We start from the raw sequence: 22,523 nt of genomic DNA, 5'->3' as shown, positions 1-22,523 counted from the left end.
AGCTATTAAATTAAATGGTCATGACACGAAACCTCAGAAAAGTCTTATTGTTGTCTAGAAAGATTGTGTACAGGTGTTACTAGCCTGCTTTAGAATAAAAAAGGCTTCAGTATTCTCAAAAATCATTTCCTCTCCTGAGGAAATGCACCATAGTAAAATAGCCTTCTCCAGTGCGGTAATTGCTGGCTTTCCGCTTCAAAAGAAAAATCCTTGAATGCTATTCAGGTTACAGTTTCCATCAGACTTTGCTGAATAGATGATAATAATTTTGTGTTGGATTAATAAAATAATTCCAGAAAATAAAAGGAACCGTAACCCCTACAGACAGAAGTTGTGGGAAACATCTAGTTGCTTAAGAACATCGTTTTTAATTTTAAAAGATGAGTACAGTTGAAGCTTAGGAAGTGAAAAGCGTATATTCTATCCATTGTAAAAGCTCTACATTTGAAGCTGGTCTGGTGAATACTTTTCTTGCGTTTACACTTTAACACCATGAAATGAAAACTCTGAGAATTCTGTTTCAAACACAGAAGGTTGACTATTGATCGAAAGGAAAAAACCTCCTTCATTTAAGAAAAGTCATTTCTCATTATCCACAACTTCTTGTCAGAGTAAAAGATATTATTTGATGGCAGCGGGTTTAGACGTTACTACAGGCAGTCATGTGAGCTTCATAAAATACATTCTCTCAGATGCTTATCGCCTGGGGTCACGTTCCATTTGAGGGTCTAACTGTGCACCCCTTTTTCCCTATTGAGGATACCTGTCTGATTTCCTGGACTACCTTATCCCCTGTCACCCCTAGTTTCTACATCAAGCACCTAAGCTCTCTTGCTTCAGCCTGTGCTGATTGGTGTCTTAGACATCCCTTAAGTACATGCAGTTCTTTATTTGGGTAAAGAAAGACAAATTCATCTCCATAAAGCTACTTTCTCATTTCATGTATTCGAATTTGCAAATTCAGCTCTTGGCCAGCTATTTCCTCTCCGAATCTCTCGTTTACCTGGGTAGGCTGCCACAGGTGAGCCAGGGCATCTCAGCTCTGCTCTTCTTGGCCAGAGAAGTTGGCCAGAGGCATGTGGAATAGAGAAAACAGCTTTCCTCTGGCTGACCTTTCTTCCTGTTTTTTTTTTTTTTTTTTTTTATATAAATTTATTTTATTTTTGGCTGCGTTGGGTCTTCGTTGCTGCTCACGGGCTTTCTCTAGTTGTGGCGAGCGGGGGCTACTCTTTGTTGCAGTGCACGGGCTTCTCATTGCGGTGGCTTCTCTTGTTGCGGAGCACGGGCTCTAGGCACGCAGGCTTCAGTAGTTGTGGCTCGCGGGCTCTAGAGCGCAGGCTCAGTAGTTGTGGCGCACGGCCTTAGTTGCTCCGCGGCATGTGGGATCTTCCCAGACCAGGGCTCGAACCCGTGTCCCCTGCATTGGCAGGTGGATTCTTAACCACTGCACCACTGGGTAAGCCCCCGGCTGACCTTTCTTCACACTGTGATCAACAGCTAAGTCTAAGGATCAGGGAAATGTGGTGGATCGTTATGTTAATAAAACAGACACCTGGAGACACTTTCATTAATTAAAAAAAAGGATAGCTTCCAATTACATGCTTTCCTGTTGAAAACTTTCTTACCAGGCTTTAAAACAATGTAATGTTTGAAGGAATGTAATGGAATGAATGTGTGTAGCCTAGGATGTCAAAGAGGAGGAATTATAGTGAGAAAATATCATCAAGTACCAACCGAAATATTCTTAAATGTACAAAAACATACAATAAATGTCTGGGAGTCTTGGGGTAGAGGGGAGAAAAGGGGGAAGCAGCATGGGGCTTAGTTTCTGATGCGAGTGTGGGCGGGACCCCATAGAGGGCTTTGCCAGGGGAAGGGGGTGGAGCTCTACCAGCCATCTCTGCTAGACCCATACCTGAGCCTTTTTTACCACTGTTACAATCGCTCCAACAGACTGTATCTGCTTCATATTTGCGATCCTTAAAGTAGATTGTCGGTCTGCCTCCAAACCCCCCACCAAAATAGGAAATTTTCCCCAATGACTGGCGAGTCCAACAGACAAGTTTTGTCTAATCCCAGTGGAAGAAAAGCAAATATTATGCTGTCAAAACTTGCTTGAAATAATACCCAAGATGTCCAGAACCAGGCTCGTGATCTTCTCCAGCCCCGCTCTTCTTTCTCTCTTTTCTAATTTGATGAGCAAGACCACCAAGTGCTCAGTTTTTCCAGCCAAATCCTCAGGAGTCGTTCCTGGCTCTTCCCTCCCGCCCCCCTGCATCCAGTCTGATGCCCGTCCCTGTCGATTCTGCCTCCTGAGTGTCTGTGGAAAAGCCATGCACGTTTCCCGCAGCTGCCTCGCATCCTCTGGATCCCTCCTGTTGCCTCCTGACCCATCTCCCTGTCTCCCTCCCAACCCACCCTCCACACTGAAGCCAGGGCGCGCTTTGGAAAAATGTGAATTTGCTTTTACCAACTCTTCCGCTTCACCACCACTTCTCTCCAAGGAAACCTTTCGGAGACTCTCCGTTGCCCGGATTCCTTGTGACGACACTCAGGGCCCTCTGTGACCTAATCGTTCCTCATCTCCTGCACATGCGTGAGCGCACACACACACACAGCTCTGCAACAGCAAATGTCGGGTGATGATTGTCTGTGCCTCCACACTGATTGCCTTAGACATAGTTCATTTCTTCCCCTCTCTCTTCACCTCTCTAAGCCCTGGTTTCCTTATCTGCAAAATAGGGCTAGTCCTCGTAGGCCTCGCAATAATTTGGCAGGTTCCTGAGACGTCTGCTGCTGTTTTCATTGTAACTGAATTAAATGTTTATATTGATTTGGAGAGAAGGGACATGCACACGGCGTGGAATCTTCCCATCCAGGGATATGATTATGGCTCTCTTTTTATTCGGATTTTCCTTTTATGTCCCCTCAATATTATGGCATTTTCAAAATATCAATCCTGTCCATTTTTACTGATTTCTTTGTTCTCTGTTTATTAGCTTAGTTATTAACCAGCTTTTTTCATTGTGTTTTCTGCTTGCTTGTGACTGGTTCATTAAGAAAGGGTTGGTATCAGTCTGTCTGTTAGCCGGCCTCTTTCCTTTAGTTCATATAGGTTTTCTGTTGGCCGTTTAGTTATTTGCAGGTTAGGTGTTCTCATTTTCTGCAAGTGATAATTTTGTCTCCTTTAGTTCTTGAAGGGAAATCAAGGAATATATGTGGTTAGGCTTTGAATTCACAGTTCAGAGGAGGGTTGACTTGGGCAGTGAAGGGCGGCTGCTGACCCCGGGTAGTTCTGGAGCAGGGGGGACAACAAGGCATCCACGGTAGGCTAGTCTTCCCCCCCCTCCCCCCCCCCCCCCGTATAGCACGGCTTGTGGCATCTTAGTTCCCTGACCAGGGATCGAACCCCGGGCCCTCAGCAATGAGAATGCAGAGTCCTAACCACTGGACTGCCAGGGAAGTCCCACGGTAGGTTAGTCTTGAACCAGGCACCTGGCTGTGGAAGCAGAGGAGATGGTGTGGAAGTTGTGTTGTCGGTATTCTTAGGTCTTTCTGTACTTCTGTACAGTCTTAACCTTATTGCAGACTTCTGACCATGACCATTGGATAGTCAAACCCGGGTTCATGCCCAAGGCCCAACACCCAAGAACTTTGAAGCCTATAAATTGCTTCACCTTTCCAAGCTTTCAGGTTCCGTCACCATCAGCATTGTCGTCACGATAATAATATCAGTTTACAGGGTTGTTACCGGGCTTTGTGTGTTGTACAGAAGACGGTGAGCAGGGTGCCTGGCACACGGTAGACCCTCAGCCGACGCTCCCCGTGGCGACTGCCGCTCCGTCCTCATCAGATCCAGGCAGAGCCAGACTTCCCCTCCGGTCCCCCTTCTCCAGCCCTCGGCCCTCGTCTGAGAAGTCCCTAAATCCGGAGTCCCCTCCCCACCCCACCCGTCCTAACCCCCTCCTGCGGCTGCTGCCCTGCCCTGCCCCGCCCCTCCCAGGATCTTTCCTCCCTCAGCCTCCCTCTGGCCTCTCACCCTGTAATCATCGCTGCCTCGCCGACCAAGACCATCTTCTGAGCCCCAGGTCCAACTGCTTATTTGGTATCTCAGTTCAAACCACTCTGCAGTGTAGCTAGAACCAACCCCACCCCAGTTTTCTCTGTTTCAGTAAATGGCACCACTGACCCAGTTATTCAAGTAGAAATCTTGTTTCCTCTCCTTGTGCCACCCCAGCCCCCTTTCTCATCAAGAAGGAAGCCTTGATAATTCTGTTCTAAAGTATATCTCCAACCCCTCCATCTCCACTGCCGCCACCCCGTTCCCCCTCACCCTATTGCCTGGGTGCTGTGATAGTTCTCTCGAAAAGGACGTGTTGGCTTTACTTGTCCCTGGAGACTGGACCCTCCCTTCCAGTCTCCACACAGTGGTGTAAATGTCTGTGTAACATAAATGACATATCACTGCTCCCTGCTTAAACCCATCAGTGGCTCTCCTATAAAATCCAGCCCCTTGCCGTGACCCCCAAGGCCCTACAGAACTTAGCTCTTGGCTCTCTCACTAAACTCATCTTGATTTCTCTCCTTCTCATTGCCCAGTCTAGCTACTGCGGCTCTCTTTCCACTCTGCGAAATCCCCAAGTGCTCTGTGCTCACTGCTCCCTCCAACTGGAATGGTCTTTGCCCAATTTTTCTTAAGACTGAATCCATAACTTTTAGGTCACCAGAAGGAGGCGCTCCAGTAAAGCAGTTCTGGTCCTAGCACCTTGTTTGTTTGTTTCCTTAGCACTTATCCATGATTTGTTATTGTCTCATTGTGCGATCATTTGGATCTGTCTCCTCCATTAGCACGTAAGTTCGGCGGCGCGAGGTATCACGTCCATCTTGACCGTTGTTGTATTCCCAGCATCTGCCGTGGTATCCGGTACCGTGTAGGTTCGTGATGGAGCGAGGATGATGGGCTTCTCCTCTCTTTGCTCAGCCGAGACCCAGTGATGAGCCACGTTAAGTCCTGCCCTCGCTGACCCACACCAGCTCTTCCTTCTCTCCAGAAAGCTCCGCGATTTCTCATTTGAGAAATAGTGGTTAGGGATATTCTCCAGAGTGACAAGGAAGTTAACCAGAAAAGAGTTCGCTCTTCACTCACCTTAAGTCACAAAGACTTTGGTCCTGATTGTACCTGCAGACCCTGAGAATCTGGATTTGAAATGGGGGTGGATGTTAAAAGGTGACTCTGATGAAAACCAATTTTGTTCATGTCTTAAATATCTCACTGATGCCCTAAAAAGTCTAATTTCAAAAAGGACAGTAAGCCTTCCATCCATCTTGCTGGTGACCCAAAATGTTGCAACTAGAAATGTACTCCTTTGGTCAAACTCTGTCCTTTGTTTAAAGTGCATATATCTTTAGCATGAGATATCAGTATATAGTAATTCAAACTTTTGTTCTTTGGGAGATCTTTTGGTTGGGGGAAAAAAACAGAATCACTCACATTATCACAATAATAAATCCAGGTGAGTTTATCATAAGGACCTGGGTTACTATTGTTAGGAAGAAAGGCAGACCGGGGGAGCCTGTATTGCTCCTGATTTCCTAGTGTAGCTCCAGAGAAAAGAACCTGTTTCCCAACTCAGCTCCATGTGCTGGGCTAAAATGGGTTAGGGGGCTGCTGGCCAGCCGGTGAGTTGGCTGACCTCTCTGTATGCCCATGCCACCGTGGTTTGATGTGTGGGATAATGGGGTATACACAGCTGACTTGGGCCACCCTTCCACCAGAGCTTTGGTCTAAACAGATCCCATTTGAAGGGGCTCTAGGCACACCAGGAAACTTGTCTGGTAAATCCACAATCAAAGAAAAAGTGAATGTTTATCATGCACTTACTGTGTTACAGATACTATTCCCAGGGCATTATATATACTACTCTGAATCTCATTTTACGGATGAGACCCAGACAGGTGAAGTAGCTTACCCATAATCACACAGATGGGAAGTGGAGTGGCCAGGATTTGAACCCAAGCAGTGTGGCTCTAAAGCCATGGGCTTAACCGTTCCTTCCGTGTCACTGACACCGTGGGTAAATACAAGGAGATAGGGCACATAAACGGGGAAGGGTGGGCAAGGCACAATGACCAGGGAGAGGGCACTAGAGGAGGAGGCCTGGTGGTGCAGTGGTTAAGAATCCACCTACCAATGCAGGGGACACGGGTTCAATCACTGGTCCAGGAAGATCCCACATGCCGTGGAGCAACTAAACCCACGCCCTACAACTACTGAGCCCGTGTGCCACAACTACGGAAGCCCGTGCATCTAGAGCCCATGCTCTGCAACAAGAGAAGCCACTGCAACAAGAAGCCCGTGCACTGCAATGAAGACCCAACGCAGCCAAAAATAAATAAATGAAAAATAAATAAATCTATTTAAAAAAAAAAAAAAAAAAAAAAAGGAATAGGCAGAGGGCAGTGGCGGGTCCCGGCGTCGTGGGGCCAGGCCTTTGTTGAGGAGTGACAGGGGAGGAGTTCAGCCCAGGACGTCAGAGCTGAGAGAAAGAGGTCCCCCCAGATGCCTGCAGTGAGAGGGGGCTGTACTGACGAAGAGACCCCGGGCATCTGGGTCAACCATTCCGTCCTGATACACTGGAGTAAAGAGGATGTCTGATCACCAGAAGCTGAAGAAATGGACGTTGTAAACAGCCCATTGACTGTAACTGTCAAGTAATGAAGGTTTTGGTGGTTCCTGACCTAGGGACCTTATAGATAAATTGTTGTGCTTTAGAGGACTTTGAACAATATGGATCTCATGCATCAATTTGTTTTTGTTTTCCTTTGGACACTTACTGGTAGAAGTGATGAACAAAGCAAAGCTGTTGTCAGATCCCTTCTAACATGTTGGTCGAGACCTTAACGTCATGCAGTCCAGCGAGCAGGTGTGACACGTCTGAACAGGAAGGCATTTCTGTCCTATAGCAAAACCCAGTGAGGCTGAAATGCAAAATGGTAGAGTGGCAAAGTGAGATCAGTTGGCAAGTTTGACAACATTAATGAGAAGAGTTACTCTCTTGCCCGACTTTCTCGTACAAAAGTCTCACGAGCAGCCACTCAACGGTTGTTTCCCCAGAGCCATCGTGAGGCCGTGATGATGAGCGTGTGGGTTGTGGTTCATTTACTCTAGTCTTATGTTCGGTACCCGAATTCAGCAAGAACAGAAGAACAGCATCTTGTATCCAGAGAACTGTCCAAAGGGACCGCTTGGAGCAGATGGCAGAGGCTGCCAGATGACACACAGCCCGCCTTGAGGTCCAGCCACGTGAACCCCCAGTGGCTCCGTGGTGAGGCTGAGCCGCTGAGGGTCTCCATCGTGAGCTGTGGGATGAACGGGGCCTCGCCAAAGCAGAAAGGCCTCAGGCCAATTACGCAACTAGCCAACAGCCTCTGGCGGCCTCCGCATTTGTTTAGATAAAACTTGAAATCATCAGCGAGCTCTTGAGCCAAAGTCTGTCTCTGTGAGGAGAAAGTCAGACTGTGTAAACCTGCCTAGCGCCACGCTGTGTGGCCTCGGGACAAGTTCCGCCACTCCACCCCCAGAGGCAGGAACAGCGTCGTCCTTAGGGAGACCTCTGGCTGTGTGTGGCCCGGTGTGGTCCTCACTGGCGGGAGGAAGGGTCACACTGAGGGTGGCCACCGGAGCCGGACCCAGTGGCCCGGCCACGCCTTAATTTCACTGCCTGCCCGAGCCCTGTCCCCAGCCCCACATCAAGCACCCCCCCCACCCCCGAACCTGTAGAGGGGACGCTGATTAGCAGAGACTGGAGCTCAGGAGAGAAGGGGGGCTGCTAGCCTCTCTGTTCCAAGAAGATGACCTTTTGGACCCAGAAAGGGTAACTGGGCTCCAGCTGCCTTTATTCAAGGTGCTCTAGAGTGCTTCCCACGTATCTCATTTATCCTCATGATGCCCCGAGAGGTAAGTTTGTTTGAGATTTCTACACAGTTATGATTATGCCTATAGATTCGAGTTCCTGACTCCATGTCATTCTAAACCTGGAGTCTCATCCCCATCTCACTTTTCCTAACATAACTAAACCCTTCGGGGAATGAAATGTCTCAGGCCTTAGCCTAGCCAAAGGGTGATTTCTTTTCCCCCTCCCTTTTTTTGTTGTTGTTAAGTTTGATTTATTACTTCGCCTTCTAGCCAGGCTCAGTGGATGGTCAGAATATTATAAATAATGTGGATTGAAAAGATCGTGCTGAAATGTTTATTGCATTCTTAGAGCACAGGGGATGGCGTGGAGAGCGTGGCCGTGGGGAAGGAGGGGCGTGAGGAGTGGGGGGAGGGCAAATCTTGTTCCGAGGCCGTGTTGGTGTGTCCATAAAAGACAGCGCTCTGAAGGGAAGGCTCGTATATTGCAGCCCGGCAATCAAGAATGCAGAACTGTTCCAGCGGGTGTAAAGAATATTCCTCAAGAATGCCAGGACCATAAGGAACTAATCATTAGACATCCCCCCCGCATTTCCTCGCCCGCACTTCTCGAAGGGGGCTGCTAACAGAGAGCCACCGTGCTTTATAAGTAGCTCCCCCAGCATCCTGGCTTTGGGGCGCCCTCCAGGATGGGGCAGCTGTGTGCGCCTGAGAAAGTGCCTCCTTTGACTGAATCAGCACCCAGTGCTTGAGCATCTTGAATCTCTGTCCTTCGGGTCCACTAGAAATACAAATGTTATCCGAGGTCAGGACCCCACCCGCACACGGGAAATAAATGTTGCATTGGCCCATTGGCATCCAGTGATCACGCGTGAAGCTGAAATCACACCGGGCTCTTCTTCCTCTCTTGGGCCTTTCCTCAGGCTTCTGCGAGGAAGAAGGAGGGTCAAAGCTCCTTAGCAGCTAACGCCATCTGGGTCAACCTGATTCTAGATAGAAAAGTCTGGCAAACCAGTGAGATGGTTCTTTGAGTTGCTCTCTATTCTGAGCAAGGCCGTCTTTGGGCCACTCCAGGCGTGGTCCCACAGATCTCAGAACGTGGCTCTCTCTGTCAAGAGGAAAGGAGGCCGAGTAATACTGGTGTGGGACTGGGGGCAAGTGGGACTGGTGTGTCAAATACATCCCAGGCGACTGCTCCCTTTCTTCACGGGGCTGTGTGTCGTCAGCTGGGCACCCTGACCCATCATCTCTGCGGTACCCAGAGAAAGCCATGGCTCTTCCTGTGCTGCTAACAGATGATACTTGATTTTGTGGTGCGGAGAACTGCCAGCGAGCTTTTAATCCTGATCTCTAAGCCAGTGGTTTCAAATGTGAGCGCCGGAAGAATCACGTGCGGGGCTTGTTCACATCCAGCTTCCCGGGCCCCCCACCAGAGACCCGGACTCAGTAGGCGCAAGGTGGGGCCCCTGAAATCGCGTTTCTAACCAGCTCTCGGGTGACACTTCTGCAATGATGCCATGAGTAGCACTGCTCTAAACATAAACGTAGCATTTCCAGCGTTAGGTAGTTTTTGGTAATAACTTTTGCAGGAATATCTACAAATGGCAGCCGAATAAAAGTTCCAGGGAATGAAGGAAATGTGATCTGGGGCTGTTCATTGTGAAACAGAGAGGGTCCACTTGGCTGAAAATTGAGTCTAAATCATCAGTGTTAGAAAGAAACCCATGAGCATCTGGTAAAATCCCAACATTTCACCAAAATGTAACTCTATTCATTTACTTGAAAGATAAGTATAGGATATATTCTCTCCTAGAAGTTTATATTCAGATCACTGACCACTAATAGGCAATATATTGATTTTGAGTTTGGCAGTACCAACTGTACTTACTTTACTTGTACCCCCTTGCAGTTCTTTAGAACCAGTATTTTATAATAGCCTGTTTTATTGAGTTTCTACTCTCTCATGCATTCATTCACTCATTTCTTTTCAACACACGTTGATCACTTACTATATGCCAAGTACTGTTGTAGCTGCTAAAATGTCCACATTAGCTACCACCAAATAAAAATGCATTTGAAATCCATACTACTGACTCTTAAAATACCAAGCAGTATTTGAATCTAAACAATGAGGTGCTATCCACTCAACCAAAACAGAAATATGTACGTGTCGAGCACGTATTAAATGACATCTGTCCTGGGCATCCGTGGATAACATGCTGGGGACACAGACATGGAAACACAGGATCTGTCCCCTCAAAGCATTTCAGACCATCAGAAAGGTAAACCCTGAACCCAATCAGTTAATTTCCCCAACTATTAAGTCAATTGCTCTAAGGCACGTGTTCAATATGCAGGAGCCGCCCAGGAAAAGCGGTCCACAGACTGCCTTGGGCACAGGAGAGATGGTGTCCCTGGGGGAGGAGATGGTTTTGAGCTGAGGCCCAGCACCGGTGTCGGGGTGCCGGCGGCGTAGAAGGCGGCAGAGGGCTCCGAAGCGATGCAAACAGTCCCTGCCAAGGCGCGGAGGTGTGAGAGAGGGCGGCATGTTGAGTGAGAGGCCAGGGTGGGAAAACTGGATCGTTTCTTTGGGAATGTGTCAGAATTCCACTTTTTTATTTTGCTTTGAAATGATTTCTGAAGTATCTGACAGACCATGTTGCGTGCAAGCCAACAAATATTTCAAAGCCAAATCCGACATTTTGAATGGCCTATTCTACTTTTTTTCAGAAGAGTGGAGAAGGAGAAGTTAATGACATCATTTCAGTATTGTCCTCAAACACCTTTTATCATCCGCGCTCACAACACACAACTGAAAGGCAGACACCCTGTGTGTTTGTGGACAGTGTGTGAGAAGCGAACACCCGGCACCGGCTGGAACAGGCTCATGACACTCCGTGGCCATCAGGGTGCCTTCCTGTGACTGCAGTTTTGTGGTCTCTTTAAGCCCCTTACACACTGACCACCTTCAGAGGAAGAAAGAAGGCAAGGACTTCTACCTGGATTCCTGGGCTCCTGGGTTGCCTTATCCTTGGAAGGGCCTCGGGCCACGTGTTGTAGGCCACCCCTGCAGGCCGGTCCTTCAGATCAGCTGGTTCCCGGTGTTTGAGCTCTGCCGCCATGAATCCTCGGGCCTCAGATACTTCTGTTCATTCTTCTTGCCAGTAGAATCCTTGCTCAACAGTTTTTAGGCTGACCGTATTCTAGAACGTATGGCTGGGGATCTTGCCCATTTGTTTGTTTTTTGAGAAGTAGGATCTTTATTTTTGGCTGCATTGGGCTGTGTTGCTGTGTGCGGGCTTTCTCTAGTTGCGGCGAGCGGGGGCTATTCTTCGTTGTGGTGAGCGGGGGCTACTCTTTGCTGCGGTGCGCAGGCTTCTCATTGCAGTGGCTTCTCTTGTTGCAGAGCACGGGCAGTAGTTGCCACAACTACTAGTAGTCTTAGTAGTTGTGGCACGTGGACTCAGTAGTTGTGGCTCGCGGGCTCTAGAGCGCAGGCTCAGTAGTTGTGGCTCACGGGCTTAGTTGCTCTGCAGCATGTGGGATCTTCCCGGACCAGGGCTCGAACCCGTGTCCCCTGCTTTGGCAGGCGGATTCTTAACCACTGCGCCCCCAGGGAAGTCCCACCCATTTTTGTTTTTGTTTTTTCTTTCTTCAGTCGGCTCATTGGTGACCTCATTGACCCTGGGCACCTGTCAGAGCTGCATAGGGGCTTGGAGGGCACCAGTGTCCACCCCACGTGTTCACGTAGGAACCCATGGTTTCCTGCCTCACTGACAGTTGGCACTACTGAGATGGCCCCTTCCATCTGTGAAGGTCAAGTTTTATGGATCCTCAGACGATACACTGCTCTTAGAAGGATGTCTTGGTCGTGAAGAATGTTAGAGAACAGTCGTGGGTGGAGGGGCCGTCATTGCGGGGGTCCCCAAGATGGCGGGAAGGGCACCTTCACTCCACAGAGTGAAGAGTCCTATGGTGAGACCGTGCCTTGGGTGTGTGAGCTCTGCATCCTGACCGGTCCTGGGTATTTCCTACATTGAACTGCAAGCCCACAGCTGCTTTGGGGAAGAGGCCCTTTTCCATGACCCAGTGCAGAGTGGCTCCCAAGTCTTTGTGGTCCTTACCCCACCCATCTTGGCGATGCCCGTGGGCTCACAACTCTCCTTCTACTGATGGGAAGCTAGCAGCTGACCAGGGTGCCGGATAGTTTTCACTCCATCCCTGCAGCCAAGCATCTCACTGCAGCGATAATTCATTAAATTCACGTCCCAAAGCTGAAAGAGGAGGCCACTGGGGCACTCTGGGTAGGAGACGCACATCCCTTCTGATAGAGCAAATATGAGTTACATTTTATTGAAGAGCTCTTAATCTATTATTTGTTAATAAGTGTATTTTTATGTTTGTGCATATAGGCATACGCGCAGTTGGAGAATTTTGCATGAGCATAAATTTCGAAATCTCTTTTCCTGGTAGATTCTCTGAAGAGTGACATAGAGAAGATTTTCAAGAACAGTGTGGGAGCCGTATCTGGGTCTCCCTGAGTGGTCATGCCTGAGGGCAGGTGGTTGGCCACATACCCCTCAGAGGCCCCTTTCTCCTGCGTGTTGGTGTCGGGCATTGGTGGGGGGATGTGGGCAGCACCGGAGGCTTCAGGCGTCACGGACGGGGCAGGTCAGAGTGCCTCCTATCCGAAGGTTGAGGACCGTGAGTGCCACGTTTGTAGCAAAGCCAGTCTCCAGTAGGTGACAACAGCAGCCAGCGTCAGTTGAGAACATGCCGTGGGCCAGGTCGCGTGCTCAGCACTAAGCGTTTTTACCTTGTTGCGTCTCCATGACAACTCGGGGAGCTCAGGGTTAGCATTCTTCTGATTCCAGGCGCAGAGAATTGGGTTCCTTCCCCAAGTGACAGAGCTGCGATTTGAACGCAAGCCATCTGGCGTCTCTGCCCACGTGCGGCTCTGGCTGTTATATTCTGCGGCCTCCCAAGGAGGGAAAGCGTGTGTTCACGCACACGCGTGTACACACGCGTCTTCCGTCCCTTAGCTGCACCACTGGGAAGTGGCACGCACGGTGCTGGGGGGTAGTGGAGAGCTTACGACCACTTAACGGTGATCACTTGAAAGCAGGGGTGACCGTCAGATCACAGTAGGGCTCGTTTTTCTGCCTCGACGTTGGGGACAGGCTTCACAGCCAAACTAAGGAACCAGGACATATGTTCTGGTTCTCTGGTAAAAGACTCGGCTCTTCAAGCAAAAGGACCACGTCTGGCTGCTCTCCTCAGCCCTTATTTTTCTTTTCTGCCACAGCTCTTAGCAGTCATCTTCCTTCTGCCCTCCCCACTGTGGCTCTTGGTTATATATAGTCCCTGTCACCTTGGGGGCCAAAGGAATGCTGAGACTAGGCAGGGGGCCGATACGGCCTCCAGGACACAGAGTGACTCTCCACCCAAAGCACCAGGAACACTGCTAGCCATCCCCACGTCAGCCGAGATGGATTTAACCGGCTCCTCCCAAACTCTGGGTAACATCCTGTGTCTACTCTGTCGTCCGATTCCTACCACCACCCCCTGGCTTCCTCTCGACTTCAGCCCCCAGCCGGTGGCCAGCGCTCTGGAAAGTGAGAGGGCCCCTGGTCAAGGCAGCAGCCCTCTGTTTAAGAAGCGCACTTTCCACTGGGGCGCGGAGTTGTCAAAACCGGCCCCTCGAGGACACGTGGCCACCCGGGCAGCAGTGCGCTGCCTCGTCACCCGGACCGACCACACTTCCCCGCAGACCAAGCAGTGACAGAGCATGCTGGCCAGGGTCCCCCTGCCCTGGCAAGTCCTTCCTCTCCAGCTCGCCTTTTCTACACTCCACCATAAGTCCCCTTTCTGTTTCCACTTGTCATTACATCACCCTTCATTCCAGCAAACTCTCGTCATGTGTTATTTCTAAGCTTACATATTATTAACATTCAAGGATGGCAGTTTCCTGATGCCATGTAGGAAGGCACCTTAATCTCACCCGCAATATGTTTCCAGATCCCACCGTGGGATGGCCGGTTTCTGGAAAGTATTAGTACCCCCTCCCCCATGTGCTCCTGGAAGCTGAGGGAGAGGAGAGTATGCCTTTGAGCTCCCCCTTGGCCTGTACAGTAGGAAGGGATGGGCTGTGTTCCTCTTTATAGCACTTAACCCCTTCTAGCTCTGGGGTTTTGTCTGTCTTCACCTGCTGCACCCCTGACACACACACACTCTCTCTCTCTCTCTCTCTCTCTCTCACACACACACACACACACACACACACACACACACACACACACACACAAATAGCAACTCAATGAAGGCAGGAATTTCTGTTTTGTTCATTGCTGTATCCCCAGTGCCTGGTACCCTGCACGTGTTCTATCAATGTTTGTTAAATAAATCAGAAGCCAAGAGAGAGAGAGCCCAGAGGACATCGGCATTGTTTCTGCTTTCCTAACCACACTGGGAGTAGGGACCATCTGTTTCATTTGCGGATTAAACATTGATGGAGCGGTTCCGTGGGTAATGTGTATAAAGGATACACGTGCCCAGCAACACTAATGGTGGCACAGGTGGCTCTCGTTAGGACTGTGGTGGCAGGAACAATGTGTGCTCGCCTGGGACCTGCTGGATCCAGACGGCCCATGAGCCCTACACGGTGTGTCTGGGGAGGAGGGGTCCCCAAGGGGGAGGCTCTGAACACCCAGTTCACCCCATCCACGGTGTTCTTGTTAGCCTTGTTTACGGCGAGGGCTCTCCTGCCCTGACCTTGGCTCTAAATACCTCTTGCCCGAGAACTTGAGGGCAGCTTTTCTTCACTTTGATTCCTCAGGACATCTCTAGCAAATCAGAGAATACTTGCAAGATAATAGGATATGGGACTGTGAAAGAGAAGAGTTTGGTCTCTGAGAAGGTCTCTTAATGGTGACCGCTGTTTCAAGTGGGACCTCGGCCCATTCAGAGGAAGGTGCTAGATGCAGCCCAAGATGGTAGGCTCCCAGGAGCTATGCCTTTGCACCGTCCTTTCAACGCTCAACCAGTAAGGCGAAATTGTTCTCGTGTGACTCTGATACTTTTACAAATAATTAGAGACGAATAGTTGTTTTTGCTGATGGTGTCTTTACTGAAAGATCTTGGTTACAAGTAAGAGGAAATGACTCTGGCTCGTTTAGGTTGAAGAACATGTAATTTATTTGAATGACGTTGGGTTACTTGCAAGAATCTAAGGGATGATGGGGCCAACCAAGTCTCAGGAAGAGTCGGAAGATGGGCAGGCCTGGGACCTTCCAGCCAGAGTTGGTAGAGTACCCCTCTGGAGCGTCTCCTTGACTGTGGCTGAACCCCAACTCTGTCAGTCCAAAATCACAAAATCCCTGGAGAAGAAAGCCTGGTTCACTTCACTGGCTCCACCGCTAGACCCACCAGCTGTGTCCATAGGAGCAAGTTGAACAGACATGGCCACTGCTTCCTCCCCTGCCAATAATATGTTCCTTTGAGGTCTGAGACTCAGACACTCAGTTCAGATCTACCAGCAAGTAGCCTTTGCATCTTGGTCAAATGAATTGCTTTAAACAAAACACAGCAGATGGGTAAGCATTTGACGTATTGAGAAAGAGTTCTCCTAACGGCCGTCCCTCCCTGCCTTTCTCTACCTGAGTTAGAACTTCAGCAGCAGCGCCTTCCTGCCACCTTGCCCGTTGTCCCTAATTGATGCCAGGTGATGGTTCCCAGTCCATAGGGCCCAAACGAAGGGGTTTGCAATGGTGAATCCATAGCCTGACTGGAGCCATCCAGAAATCTGCTGATACTTCATCAAGAGGGAATTGTCAAAACAAGGTATCCATAACCGAGCTCCTGACTGTCTTTTCAGAGACGCTTGAATTTCTGCCAGACTCTAGCCAGGTTCACATTCCCAGGGGTAACAGCGCAGCACAGTGAGAGGGGGTATTGCTTAGCAAATGTTGATGCACCGGAGAATTGGCATTAAATTATTGACTTGACAACTCATAATAAGCTGCTTTGGATTGCTGATATGAAGGATTATCTATTTACAGTTGAATCCTGTTGTTGAATTATGGCAATTGCCGGGCTGAACTTATTTCAGGGACGGGAAATGAATAACACTTTAAGAACAAAAATGGGGCCTAGAAACTAGCCAGCACTTTCTGTGCAGGAAGCAACAGTAATGGCTGAGTTTTTACACACTCCCTCCAGGGAACGGTGTCTTCTGCGGGGGTTTTTAGTTTTGTTTTGGGGAGGCAGGGATGGGTCGATTTTCTGCCTTTCTCATGAGACCGGGAGACCCGTAAAGAGATGACGTGTATCTTTGCCCTGTCGGACCTGACCCGCAATAAGGACTCAGTAGATTGTGTTGCGTTTGGCTCTGGTGTGGGTAAATCTAAGTTGCTTGGGCAGTGCCCACCAGCAAGTCTGACCCCTCCATTGGGACCTGATTTGCCCCGGGCCAGTGGGATGAGCTCTCAGGTCCTCACGCTGGGTCTCCGTGAGCCGAGTGTCAGCCTCATTGCTCCCATGGCTGTGACAGGGCCACCTGACGGCCAGCAAGGCCCTCATTCCTGGATCCCAGACCCCGGGAGCCCGCCTTTCGCCAGGCCTCCATCCGGCTCCTCTGCCCTGTCTCTTGCAGTCCTAATTCCTTTTAATTTCCTGTTTCTAGACAAGTCCTTTTTCCCTCCTCCCCACCCCTCCTCTCGGGTCACCCTCCCTGCTTCCTGCTGAGAACCGCGCTGCCTCTGGCCCCCAGATGTGTCTCTGCACCGCTCTCCTCTCCCCAGTCAGCTCCCTACTCTCCAGAGTTGCTTCTTGTCGAGTTTTTCTATTTACACAAAGCAGGACCTCCTGTCCGCATTGAAATGGGGTGCCCACCCGGGACCTGGGGTGAGTGCTCCCCACGGGGCCTGGGCCTTCAGAGGACAGGGGTGAGCTGCCAGCATCAGGAGGGTGCCTCTCCCCTTCCCACGTCACCTCAGCACAAATCCAGCCCAGACACACTCAGGGGCACCAGGTTCATCCCTCCAAAGACTCATTTCGGAGAAGACCCCAGCGCTCACCCTCAGGAAGCTGGCACTTTCCAGAACGGAGCCAGTGTCAGCACCCGTGTGCACCAGGCCCTTGGCCGGGGAACGTCACGTAACCCTCCCGCAGCCTGGGGACACGTGTGTCGGCCCTGTGGGCGTGGAACACAGAGGCACTGAGCAGCCAGCTCGCACAGGCCAGCAAGGGGCCGGGCTGGGGTCGGCAAGTCCTCCCCGTGCCCTGCGCTGTGTGCCTAGGCTGTGACCTTGTCGAAAGGCAGAGACACAAACGCCGTCACAGACACGTTCCGTTGGCGTGACGTAAAGCCGCGGGAAAGTTAAGATCTGTGTAATTCCAGTTTTCTTTGTTTTCGGTCAGAACCAGAACATAGGCACATCCTAGGCATGTTCTTTGCCTTCTGATGTATTTCTCTGAGGGGTTGTGCCGTCACTGCTGGGTCCCAAGCCCTGGCCTTCCCGCTCACGCGGCAGGACCTCCGAGGGCCCGCGGGTTGCCTCCTCCCAGCCTGATGCTGCAGCCCCGCCGGTCCTGCGGCTGCTCCCGCCCTCACGGGCTCTCATTCGCCTCTGAGCCCCGACTTTCTCACCCAGAAACTGGGGGAAATCGTTGTTCTACCAGCTCATTGCCCGATGGTGAGAATAATATGGGGATCTGAGCACTCTGAAACTTTCAGAGCACGTGTGCCCTGTGGCAGAACGGGAGCTCTGACTTCTGTACTTCTTGCCATGCTGTCGTTTTCATCGTCATTATCATCATTCGTGCCATCGCAGCTAGAGTGCCCAGGCTCCCCGAGTCCCGCTCCGCCCACCCCCCCGCACGGCAGGATGTGTCCCGAGGCCGGGCACATCTTTGGAGCTCCCTTGGGCCCCCTGCACACCCTCTAGGTCCCCCTTTGGGTGTGCTTTCACCGTCTCCCTCTGCTGCCGGCAGCCCCGTCCTCAGCGCACACCCTTGCCCTGCCCTTCCTCAAAGGCCTTTCACATTTCACTTTCCCATGGCTTCTCTCGCCTGGTGCCCACAGCCAGTGTTTCGCCCGGCACAGCTGCCCTTCCTGTGGCTAATAACCGACACGGATGCTGCCAGATACTCGCGTGCCACCTTTCCTGGATGCCCGTCATCGCCCCCGGGCCTCGGCTAGAATTGGGCTGGTTCTCAACTAAATGCCACCCAGGCATTCCCCTGTTTCTGCTTCTCTTCTGGAACGAGTGGCATTTTATTTCTGTTGTTAAGCCAGGAGGCCGGCTTGCTCGTCTGACGCCCACAAGGCCGTGGGCCGTGGGTTATACAAGGAGCCAAGACCACTGTAATCACAGCCGCCATTTATGGAGTGCCAGTTACGATCTAGAAGTTTTATATACTTCGTTTTATTGAATCCTCGCAACAAGCTTAGGAAGTTGATATTTTTAGGTTTGTTCTACAGATGGTGGAACCGAACTCAGAGTTAAGGAACTTTCCCGACGTTTCATAGCCAGAAGGTGGACATGTTTGAAGTCAGGTCTCCCTGAGTCCCCAAACCAGTGCCCATTCCGCCACATCAGACCGCACGGTGCCTGCTTTTGGAGATCCTATGACCTAAGGAAAGAAGCGTGAATAAGTAAGATAAGAATTGAAAGGTGGAAGCCAGTCATTGGAGAGCAGTGGCCCGGCTGTGAGCGCCTCTCTGACCCCAGGGAGGCGAGGTCTCTGTGGGAGGCGAGGTCTCTGTGGGAGGCGAGGTCTCTGTGGAGGAAGTGGACTCTGCCCTGGGGTGGGGTGAGAAAGGGATGAGGGTGCAAGCAGAGGGGGCAGGAGGGTGAGGAGGATGGATGGCAGGTCTGTTGAGGGGATGGGGGAGCCCGCTGGAGCCGCAGAGGAAGGTTTACCCACCGGCGGAGAAAGGAGAGCCTGGCGGGATGGGTTGAGTGCCAGATAAGAAAAGAACCAGACTCAGCAAATCAGAGATGACTCTTGCACAGTGTTTTGATGAAAGCACAGTTTGGGGAAAATTCAAATGTGGAACTGTGGTGTGAAATAGATTCACGAGCAGGGAGAGAACAGAGGCAGGTCTCCGCACTGTGCCTGTGCAAACCCAGGCCCCCAGCCCAGCCGAGTCGCCAGGTGGGCTGGAGGAAGGCGGCTCGTGCCCGCGCCCCACGGCCGACCAGACGCAAACACAGCTCCCGAGTGGGCAGGTGTGGGCCGAGGGGTGAGCTCAAGGGGAACTGCCATTCTTCAGCCCTTCAATCTGAAAATCAGAATGTCAATATGTTCACCGTCTCTGCACGGCCTCTACTCTTTTCTTAGCTTATTTGCCTAGTAACGGGATTAAAGGGAACATTTACATGAACTTTTGAAAACCAATATTCCAGTTTTGTCTTTTCTTCTGCTATTCCCCCCCTCAACTCAGGAGCCTGCTGCAAAAAACTCTGTTTGATCAGTGAGAACCCACTGGTTAATACATAAGCAAATGTCACCTATTGATGGGCACAACTGGGGGAAAAAACAGCTCCAGGAGTCTTTCATAAGTATCCTCTGTGGATCTTTAGAGGCTGCATGAGAGCTGTTTGTGGGCCCTTATCCTTCCAGTGCGAAGAACAAAGCAGACAACAGGAGAATATACAGTTTGGTTCCGAACAACCAACCACAGCTGGCAGCCAGTACGGCTTTCCTTGTGATGAGCAAAAACCAGACAAAAAGGCTTCGATAAAACTGGCCTTTGTATCCCCCTCCCTCCCCCACTCCTCTCCCCTCCATCCCCCCTGCTCTCCCCTCCTTCCCTCCCTCCTCCTCCCCTCCCTCCCCCACTCCTCCCCTCCCTCCCCCACTCCTCTCCCTTCCATCCCCCTCCCCTCCCCTCCCTCCCTCCCTCCCTCTTCCTCCCCTCCCTCCCCCCTCCTTTCCCCTCCCTCCCCCCTGCTCTCTCCTCCATCCCCCTGCTCTCCTCTCCCTCCCTCCTTCTCCCCTCCCTCCCCCACTCCTCTCCCCTCCCTCCTCTCCCCTCCCTCCCTCCCTCCTCCTCTCCCCTCCCTCCCCCACTCCTCTCCCTCCCTCCCCCACTCCTCTCCCCTCCATCCCCCACTCCTCTCCCCTTCATCCCCCACTCCTCTCCCTCCCTCCCCCACTCCTCTCCCCTCCATCTCCCACTCCTCTCCCCTCCATCCCCCACTCCTCCTCCCCTCCCTCCCCCACTCCTCTCCCCTCCATCCCCCTTCCTCTCCCCTCCATCCCCCTTCCTGTCCCCTCCATCCCCCTTCCTCTCCCCTCCCTCCCCCCTGCTCTCCCTCCATGCTGATCGCTGAAGTTTTCCTGCAGTTTCCTAAGGGGCCACCTGGCCAATACAGAGGCCTGCTCCCACCCTCTAAAGACAAGCCAGACCCCGTACCCCCCCTCCCCCCACCTCCTCCTCGTCAGCGAGCACTAGGAGCCGTTACCCACGCTCCGCTGTGGCAGCCGTGTTGGCGTCACAGCCTCGCTAATTTGCTGGTTTCCAGTGTTTCACTGGAAAAAATATGGACCATGAATCCCGATGAACAATCTTCAGCAAACACAACACTGTCCCTGAGAGACCGTGTTTCACATCCTTTCCCCGTTTGCAAAGGAGTTTTTCTTACATCTTTTGGTAATTGCCATGAGCTGGACTTGTAAATGTTATAAGTGGTTGAGTAATACTCATCTGGTAAACTGACCAAAGGAAACGGACGGTTTTTTTCCACTCTTGGAACTCTGGCATCCCAGGCCTGCCCCTGAAAGGGGCACTTGGGGATTGGAAGGGAAAATCTGCCCTGCCAGGTGCCAGCAGGCCCCGCGCGGAGCTGAGTGACGTGTGCAGGAAGGCTGCCGGCGTCCGCAGCCTCGCCAGGTGTTTGTGTGCTGGGTTTGGGGGCAGAGAGCATTCATTGTTTCAGAAGTTGGTAGGTTCCCAGAAGTTCCACTGTCTTTCCTGGGTCTGAAATGTCCAACATGTCCTTAGCCGGGGTGGTGGGGGGGACGGATGGATGACTAGACCCCCTGAGGTTTAAGCCCTACTCTGAGGCAAGAGAAAGAAGTTCTCTCTGTCACACGTGACGGAATGCTTTGTCTGTTCTTCCTGTGGCCAGTGGCCATCAGTGGCTTGGTCTCCCTCATCTTCTAAGCTGGAACCACCTTCCTATATCTGAAGTGTTGGGGGCTCTTCCCTGCCTGTCTTTAAGGAATAGCAACCCCTCTGTGTTTTGCGTGGTGGTGGTGTGGTGGATTTTCTGATGATGCCTTTTGGTGATACTTACTAAAGTATCTGTAGATGAAACGTGTGTGGGAGTTGCTTCCAAAAAATACACCAGGGACAGGGAGCGGGTGAGGGTACAGATGAAACCAGATCGGCCACGAACCGACCCCTGTTAAAGCTGAGTGATGAGAGTTCATCACAGTTCCTTAGACTCTCCCGTCTACTCTTGTATTTGTTTCAATTTTCCCACTATAAAAAGTTGCCCAAAGGAAGAAGGAAAGAAATGGGAAAAGGAAAAATAAGGAAGAAACTCTTTACCTCAGTTTTCCAGCCCAAAGACACCTGGGCCTCTCTCTCTCTCTCTGATAAACCCCACGCTGTGTCGGGAATCAGGATCCCCCTGAGACGGGCCCCAGGGGTAAGAAAGGGTAAGAGCGTGGCCCGAGGGGTCCGTCCCACCTGGATTCCAATCCCAGCTCTTCCTCTCACCAGCTGTGGGGCGTTAGGTAAGAGAGTTAGCTTTCTAGAACCTCAGCTTCCTCATAAAAAAACAGAGGCAAGAATTACCTGTTGCAGAGACTCGAGCAAGGCAACCCAGCCCGCTTTGAATAGTCTCCGCACGCCATGGCTTAGCTCTCCCTGGCCTTGGAAAGACCCTTGCTTTCTCTTTCTGAAGCATCCCTCAGAGGGGAGAGACTCCATTCAAGGAAGGTGCCAGAGCTGTGTTCACATTCCAGAAGAGCCCAAGTTCTTAAAGAGAAAGCATTGCAGTGATAAGGTATGGAAACATCTACTCTTTGACCCAGAAGAATCCACAAGGCTGCAGTTGGCTTTGGCTTATCCCTGTCACCTGCCTCCTCAGAATGACTTCCTCAGTTGACCCTGGGCGCACCCCAGTTTACTTAAGCCTGCTGGAAACCTCCTACCCAGAGGACCCCTGTTTGCTCTGAAAGGGTTTGAAATGTCAGTCTTATTTGTCGTTGATCTCAAAGTCCCACTTTTCATCTTTGGACAAGAAACCAGTTTATCACATAGTATCAAGTTACAGTCTCTGGTGTCAGCAGGTGAAGTGCGTTTCATTTTTCACAGGTCTTGTGGACCCCGTCATACCTTTCCTGTGGCACCATTTGTAGGACTCACGGTGTCTGTGGTAGAATAATCAGCGGCTGAAAGCGGGAACACCGTACTGACGATGGTTCCAATAGGCCTCCACCCTTTCTCTGCCCACGCCGCGCTGTGAACCGTCTCCGAAGCCCGGGAGCTTCTCCCCGTCCCCCTGGGGTCTCTGCAGGGTTTGTAATTGGGATTGACCATCTTTTGAAGTTTCTCTTGGACCCCTCGACGCAGTTTCCTAGCTCCCCTCTCCCT

At 51.1% G+C, this 22,523-nt stretch overlaps 1 protein-coding gene across 1 annotated transcript in view; it reads left to right on the top strand.

Moving 5' to 3' along the window:
- The window catches only part of STX8 (syntaxin 8), a 248,120-nt gene that overhangs the window by 221,994 nt on the left and 3,603 nt on the right, over window positions 1-22,523 (top strand). The gene's annotated exons all lie outside the window — the stretch shown is intronic.

The sequence above is a fragment of the Balaenoptera ricei genome, chromosome 20 (genome assembly GCF_028023285.1).
Source record: "Balaenoptera ricei isolate mBalRic1 chromosome 20, mBalRic1.hap2, whole genome shotgun sequence".
Lineage (NCBI taxonomy): Eukaryota > Metazoa > Chordata > Mammalia > Artiodactyla > Balaenopteridae > Balaenoptera > Balaenoptera ricei.
The sequence above is the reverse complement of the archived record's forward strand: the minus strand, read 5'-3'. Positions and strand labels throughout refer to the sequence as shown.